This window comes from Malaya genurostris, chromosome 2 (genome assembly GCF_030247185.1).
Source record: "Malaya genurostris strain Urasoe2022 chromosome 2, Malgen_1.1, whole genome shotgun sequence".
Taxonomy (NCBI): domain Eukaryota; kingdom Metazoa; phylum Arthropoda; class Insecta; order Diptera; family Culicidae; genus Malaya; species Malaya genurostris.
The window spans coordinates 142416796-142425296 of NC_080571.1; the positions used below are offsets into that span (position 1 = coordinate 142416796).

The 8501-nt window shown below is 36.7% G+C and overlaps 1 long non-coding RNA gene across 2 annotated transcripts; it reads left to right on the forward strand.

Annotated features, from left to right (window-relative positions):
* Nucleotides 1–315: 315 nt before the first annotated feature.
* On the forward strand, nt 316–7185 carry LOC131431841 (uncharacterized). 2 transcript variants are annotated; one of them, XR_009229737.1, is made up of 7 exons: nt 316–636; nt 697–836; nt 900–1355; nt 2146–2263; nt 2322–2791; nt 2882–3097; nt 3240–7185. It is a non-coding gene; the product is annotated as an uncharacterized LOC131431841 (long non-coding RNA). The 2 variants fall into 2 exon arrangements; XR_009229738.1 differs by having other exon boundaries at nt 2146–2259.
* Nucleotides 7186–8501: the final 1316 nt, after the last annotated feature.

The window sequence follows — 8501 nt, forward strand, 5'->3', positions numbered from 1 at the left end:
ATAAATCCATCAACAAATGACTGAGTTATAAGCGTTCAAAATTATGACAGAAAAATGTTACGCGATTAGTTTTGCATGTTTTAAATTGACACCCAGCCTCGTGTAACGAAGAGTAAGGCATTTTTAATTGCAAAATCGATCAAAAATTTGCTAAATGCATGGGATATTTTAAAAGACCACGATGATTCGGTTCTTCAATAGCTAGATGATATATAAGATACTCAAGCGAACACGGTGTTGCGCAGACAACAGGAAATTTCACCAACAAATAATGCGTCATTTTGTACAACAGGGATTGGTGGATGAAAACATAGGTCTATTCCAACCATTTTTTCAATAGTATACTATTAAAATACTGAAACGACGTCGTCATACATGTTTAGGTTAAAACTTTCCGAATCGATTGGTTGTTAAATTATAACAATCCATCAACAAATGACCGAGTTATTAACGTTCAAAATTATGACACAAAAAGGTTACGCGACTATTTTTGAAACTTTTAATTAACACCCGGCCCCATATAGTGAAGAGTAAGAGAGTGCCAAAAACGAAACAAGATGACTGGAACTAGTCGAGTTACTAACGTTTTGTTAAGTGGTTTGGAATTCACGAGTGATTTACTAGAAGTTTTTTCACGTAAGTATATCGTCTTACAAGCATTGAATGAGCTCTTAACATTTTGATGTATTTATATAGAGTGTGATCTTGATCTACATACATTGTGCACGGTTTCATTCGATGAACTAAAAGAACATTTGAAACCGAATGCAGCAGGAGGAACCAATTGGAAATACGGTGCTATTTGTGATATGATAGATGCTTGGAGGGAGTGAAATGTATATGATTTTTACTTTAATCTCGTGTTTGCAACTATTGTTTAATTTATTTTTTGTTTTCAGCAATTAGCTATCGCGGAGGAAGTTAGACTGAGTGTATGCAAGGAAAAACTGATTATTGCAAATTCGAAGGAAAGTGAAAGTTCACCTCCACAATCTTCTCTGTTCAATCAAGGGGAAACTCAAGAGTCAATCGGCTTGGACGCCGAGGAAAATCAAGTTGTGTCAACGGAAGTTGAATATCAATCTGCCGAATTGAACCTCCGAATCACCCAGGAAAATTGTCCCAATTTCGCAGATATCATAAACAATCCGATGTTTGCAATGTACTTCTACTGCCGAGAAAGCCGAATCACGTTTGTATTCGGAAAATCGTAATACATCAAATTATTCATTCGCTACGGGAGACGCAGCAGTTCCGCTATCACCCAGTGTTTTATTAGGGCTTCTGACCCAAACTAAGGAGGGGAAAGAAATAACAATATGTGCTAAGGACGGAGAACTTTCAGAGGCTAAGCAGTTTCAACCTAAGACAAGACCTGACATCTGAGGGGGCTGCTTTTGTTCCAAAATGGACCAGTTTCTGATTGGCTGATTTTGATGTTGCCACCTGCACATTGTGAAAAGAAAAAACTTGTGCAGGGTACGCGAGCAATTATGCCAAGTATAAAGAAAATCAGGAAACAAATTTATTGAAATGTATAATTTTAGCTCACCAATGAACCAATTTTCGGAGAACGTTTCACTTTTTTTTTCAATTTCATTGGTAATAAATGTTTATAGTGGCAAGACTGTGTAATTAAAATAGGCACCAACCTGTTTTTCTTTTTAGTGAATTAAAGTGTAACCAAAAAAGATTTGTTAAATTAGTGTAAACTCGAAAGTGTGTTTAGTTTTACGAGAAGAATGAACTGTTGTGTTCCACACTGTGGTCGCATTAAGCATTTCTATCCAAATCTGACTTTTTCCGGTTTCCAAAAGATCCGGTAATACGTCAACAATGAATTCGATTTTTCGTTCAACATGAGATAATTCGTGTTTTGTCATCAAAGCTCAATTAATTGTTTTTAAGCATTAATATATAATAAAGAAATGCATTCACCAAAACATGTTTTATGTTTATTTCAAATCAAAAACCTAAAGTCTAAAAATTTAAATGAATTATTTTTTTCCTAGCATAGTTATTAAAAAATCTGTAAATATGGCTACGCTGTGGCCGATACGATGGTATTTATTCCACAGGGCGAAAATGACGAGAAGGATGATTCGGAAGGAAGAATAAGAAGCCAGTTGTCAGGTCTTGTCTTAGGTTTCAACTAGCTGGTGTGATCGCTCGTTATCATTTAGGTCAGTGTAAGATCACTAAAAAAGAGCTCTTGGAGAATTACGTTCGTGTTATAACCACTCTTTTTCCACACGAAAAGTCTGTAAATATAATTTATTTCTCTATACGATACGCGAATAGTTAAACTTTATATCTTGCAGGTAAATTATTACACTCCTAAAAATGGGGACCGAAAAAACTTCGGTGGCAAAGTTGCAAATAAGATAGGAAATTTTAAGCAAAAAAAGCGGAAATCTGATGCAAAAGAGGTAAAACACAGGAAAAAAAATTAAGTGCCAAAAACCGATTGATACGTTGACAGATCCAGAAGCGCAAGTAGCAACTGAATGGTCAAAATTAAATTCAGAGCCATGGAGTACGGTACTGGAAACAATACCTCCGAAACAAAAAGCAGATAAGGCAACTTTTTTCATCGTTCGAGCACTACAAATTGCGACCGGGATATCACTTATTCGATATTGATTTTCATCTTACTAACATCGGTACACTAAGTGGATTGGAAAGGCTGGCAAGTTTGAGAGCGGGATTGATTACCTATGTAACCAAACATGCTCAGGATCCATCGCAGACAGTTTGATTTCCGTTTCGATTGATAGTTCCTCATCTGAAGGTAATGTATAACAGTACAATTGATATCATAACACTAGCGTTATACTACGTGGTGTAAACATATGACAGATATGCTTTATGTTGTTAGCAGATAAGGCAACTTTTTTCATCGTTCGAGCACTACAAATTGCGACCGGGATATCACTTATTCGATATTGATTTTCATCTTACTAACATCGGTACACTAAGTGGATTGGAAAGGCTGGCAAGTTTGAGAGCGGGATTGATTACCTATGTAACCAAACATGCTCAGGATCCATCGCAGACAGTTTGATTTCCGTTTCGATTGATAGTTCCTCATCTGAAGGTAATGTATAACAGTACAATTGATATCATAACACTAGCGTTATACTACGTGGTGTAAACATATGACAGATATGCTTTATGTTGTTAGTGTTAAGGTCAAAGAAAATTAAACTGGATTATTGATATTAACCTATGTTTTACAGATACCAAACTCTGCACGCTTTTGCTTGGACCTAATACAATATTACTATTCTTGTAGCACAAGAGGATACAATTTTGTTCGTGCCGACAGAATAACAAATTCGTTCAATAATCCAATCAGTTTATGCAGACTTATGCTGAGCGTAATCTAGCGATTGTACCGAAGCTCGTATTTTTAGGATCTAGCTACGATCAACTTGATGGGAGATTCTTCGTATGTTATGACACTGTGTTATATGTTATGAACTACCTTCAGCGACAAGATCTCTAGATGTACTCATAAAACGAACAGCAGCATTGGATCTACCATATTCAAAACTCTCCAAACTAGTTTGGCATTTTGTCGTGAATACGACTTACTTTACTATGGGGCGCCTTTTCAACCCGATCAGAGGAGAATATCTAACGAAGACCATATTATGTCATTCATTTCGGAATATCTAAATAGTTTTATTTGGTATTGGTTAGGTTGAATTAAGAGCTAAAATATCAAAACTGAATACCAAAAACTTAGACCATTTATACCAGATTCATAACAAATTGAGCTATTTAAGATACCAAAACAATACCACAAGAATATTAGTTTATACCCAATTTCTTTCTTGATGTCTATTTGAACCCAATTTTGATTACTACGATTTAGTCGTGCTGATCTAAAAATAGAATCACAAGCTTAATGTATTTATAGCCAACATTTAGGCGTATGAAATTTGCCATAAAAAATATTTGAGGGGAAGAGCTTAATTGCATACTTGAAGGCTAAATTTAGTTATGAATTATATTTAACATGTTTGTTAAAGATGAAACAGTTTCGAACCTGCGCTTTTGAAGTGGAAGGCGGTAGCTTCAACGCAAGGCCATGGCATCCGATTGTTAGTGAGTGGAAATACAGCCATTATATTATAAGCCCTACTAAATGACTTCGTCACCCAGCTATGAGAACGCTTTCATAGCTGCTTCGAACTGTTTAATTTTTTGTCTCTTTCCTTCCTTCTAGATGTTTTTATTTCTTTTTGTTCGACGTTTCGCTTTTCGTGGTAATGAATAATCGAATTGCAAAATCTGGTCTGCGTTTGCTATTAATAATCTAAAATCAAAATCAATCATTTCTCGAGCATAAAATAAATACTTTGCAAATGTTAAATGTGAATGAGATGATACAGATATTAAATTTACTTCGACAAACAACTTTCTAATCCTTCGTGGAATTTGAACGGGATGGTTTTGATTTTTCTATGAGTTGATCTTGGGTATTAAAAAACGTTTATCGACGTCAAAGGCTCTCATTTTCTTTCATCAATAAACGTGATGCAAAAATATGCAAATAATAAATAAGATTAATGAACTTTTGTGCATGCATTCCAAGTAGATTCATGAGATTCTCAAATATGTAGTAAAAACATAACTACTATATTAAATTTTTCTAGTGCATTTAGTATATAACCACACAATGAGGTCTTGTTCATCGCACCTCAACGAAATTATAATGCTATTCTATGTCGCCTATTTTTGGTACACTGCAGTAGTTTCGAATGTTTTGTCAGAGCTCTGGAATCGACAGATAAACGAAATTTTTTTGTGCGGGTTTCTTAATCATAACGGCTTTTGAAATTGCTTTTCACCAGGTTAACCAGAAAAACACATATAATTTAATGACAAGTGGATATTACAGACCGTGATTCGACAATACAAAGGGTGAAAATATCTCAAATGTTCATGGAACTAGCATGGAGTAAGACCCGGCCCCCAAAAACACGTTTTGTGAAGACTAAACAGAGTATATGTTAACCGGAATCCATTTCATCTATTCCATTTCGGAAAAGGTCTTTTTGTAAATCTTTGTAAGGGACACATTAAGAAAAAATCATGTAAATTTACGTCTCACCAGCTAACCTGAAGTTATACATCGCGTTTTGCATACAATTTTTTGTTCGGTTCTAGAAATGAAGATGTTTTACAACAATTTTTGCATTATATATACGATCTGAGTCTGTTTTTTACACCCAATATTTTTATCCGGTGTTTGTATTTAAAAATATTTAAGAGTGTTTTTCATACTAAATAGTACGTTTCCGATTTTTGCATGGATTTACAAAGTATCATATACCACTTGAATCCGATCGTCGAGATCGGCAAAGTCTGTATGTGTGTGCTCAACAAATCGAGTGCACTTTCTCTCAGAGTTGGTTGAACCGAATTTCATAAGATTAGATTCGTTTGAACGGTCTTGTGATTCTATACAATGCTCAAGAATTTTAGTTGAATGTAAATTCCGGTTACGGAGTTACAGGAAGATAAGTGCAAACATTTTGACTAGGTGCTTATCATAAATGACCGTGTAGAGAGCTGCGATTCGCTTGAAAATTGATCATAAATTTCTCTAGTTACTCTTGCAGACAGATCACCCACTGTAATACCGGTCCCCAGTTTCTGGTTCCGTAAGTACCGGAAAAATGCAAACATTCTCAGTGAAGATTTCTCAGAGATGAATGAATGAATTTTCATAAACTTAGGTGTAAATGAAAGGTATTATAATTTTACACGATACTCGTGAACACTATGCGTATCCGACTTTCGGTTTCGGAATTACAAGGTGATATAGGCTCAAACTATCAAAGAGTTGTTAAAGAGCGATAATGTGGGGAACGGACAAAACGGATCTGTTCAATACTGTTCACAAATTGAAAAGGTGATGCTAGTTTATATCCAAATAAACTTTTATGATTTCTTTCAAGACTCAATTATTCTCTTTTTAAATGCATTAGTAACGCTTATAAAATAGGAGTAACAAGAGAAAGGATTTATCGCACCTCTATGTGCTTTAAAACAAGGTTTTTCGTAAATTCCGATCGATTTAAGCCTAGATATAATGGATATAATGGTGTTGCTCGGAAATGTTTCGGGAAGATAAGGCCGAAAAATTTTCTTGAAGTTTTCCTGCTTAGTGAAATACTCTGATTGTAGTGAAACATAACTAAGATGGCAACCCGATTAAACAATACTCCGTAAATGTTCACATTGCTCACGTTCTCAGATCTCACAATAATCATAAAATTCATGGTATCTTCGTCAAATTGTGTCAGTTTTGTGTTGTTATGTTTTCCGTAAAATTCGATCAATTTTAACTTACACTTCTCATGTTTGGGGCACTTGCTACAGAAATGGCTTTATAATTTCGATTGATATAATATAAAATATATCTTTTTTTGTCAAGAAGCATCGTTTCTCGTCACATAAATTTTATATTGAACTCTCCATTTTTAATGAACTTACTACAGCTCTCCTCCATAATAAGCCTCATGACCACCTCTGAATAGCGCCAAGCTTGGTGACGATTTCTTTAGTTGTTTCGTAGTTATGCTGAAACATTCATACACTCGCGTTCATAAGCAAATCAATATAATTGTCCCTTAGTTCTTTGAATTTCCCGGCATATTACACCCCCATATCCAAGGCACTTGCTACATCCGCCCCCCATATTATCATATCTTCGGTATGCAAAATGTTTCTATGGTCTTCAAAACGCATCAATTTTCGTCAAATTATATGACCACTCCCCCACCCCCCTCTCGGTTAATGACACTTGATACCATCCCTCCCCTATAAAAATACCCCTAAGACCATCTCTGAAATGCAAGAATTACTTGTGCCAAGTTTGGTGGCAATCCGTAAAGAAGTTCCGGAGTTATGGCGTTACAAATATTATAGATATAGATTATACTTCGAATAAATTAATCAGTCCTCAAAATCATTTAAACAGGGTTTACAATATTCAATCCATTATTCTGCCAAAATTCGAGTTTTTTGTGTATATTATGAACTTCTCACTAAAATTTACTAAAATGACAGAAAATGCTGACAGCGGCACTTTAATACACTCATACATTACTCACTGTCAGAATAAGAAAATAATATTAAAACGAGCTATCATTGTAAATTTATTCATTACTTTACTATTCCCAGCAATTCTTGCAACATTTTACAATCCATAATGATAGCTAAATAAGCAATGATAACTGAATAAACTATAGTTATAATATTGGTTTGCTCTTCCCTTATGATCGGGAAAATATACCCTCTGAGAGAGTGATAAGTTTTTGATCGTGAATATCTCCTGTTATATCTAATGAATCAATTCTTGCTACATGCCATCGGAAATATGATCACAATTTTATGATAAAACTTTCAGTTGTGTGACATATTCTCAAATAGTTCAAAATTAAACTTTTCTGAAATGTTTGGTATAAACGAGTATCAAAGAAGATAATTCATAAGGCGCGTTTGCCTTTCTCGTATTTTGAAAGCTCATAGCTCAGTGATCTGTAGAAGGATTTATATAATCTAACTACCAATAGAATTGAAAATTTTCAACTTGAACGTGTATTACAACAATATTGAAGTTTTTCAATAGTACACAGGGATCTATCTTGGGCCCGATCCTGTGGAATATAATGTACGATGGAGTACTGAGGTTGAGGCTCCCTCCGGGTGTCAAGATAGTCGGGTTCGCGGACGACGTCACGTGACAGTCTACGGCGAATCCATCGAAGAGGTCGAACTGAGTGCATCACACTCGATCTGCTTGGTGGAGGACTGGCTGCGTAGCAGGAAACTGCAACTCGCGCACCACAAAACAGAGGTGATGGTGGTAAACAACCGCAAATCGGAACAGGAGGCGCTGGTACATGCCGCAGATTGCGTGATCCCCTCCAAGAGATCACTGAAGCAATTGGGTGTGATGCTTGACGACAAACTCAGTTTCAGCTCAACCAAGGGCAGGTGGACACATCATACCTAGGGTCTCGAGCTGGTTAGATAGACCTCACCGAGAAGTGAACTTCGGCCTGACGCAATTGCTCACAGGCCACGGGTGCTTCAGATGGTACCTCCACAGGTTCGGCCACGCAACATCCCCTGTATGTCCTGGCTGCCCAGACGAGATCGAGACGGCTGAACATGTCTTGTTCGCATGTTCCCGTTTCGCGGCTCAAAGGAGTGAGCTACTGGAGGCATGCAGCAGGGACACCACACCGGAAAACCTGATCCAGAGAATGTGCCACTGCGTAGAGAACTGGAACGCAGTGTCGACCGCGGCATCCCAAATTGCGGGCATATTGCAGCGGAAATGGAGTGCGGATCAACAACAGGTCAGCCGCGTACCGTAGCAGGCTCAAGAGGGATCAGCGAATAAACGTCGGTCCGGGAGAACCTTCTTCGTCGGGAAGCTCTTCGTCGAAGTAGTCTAGATCCATCGTCGGGGACTA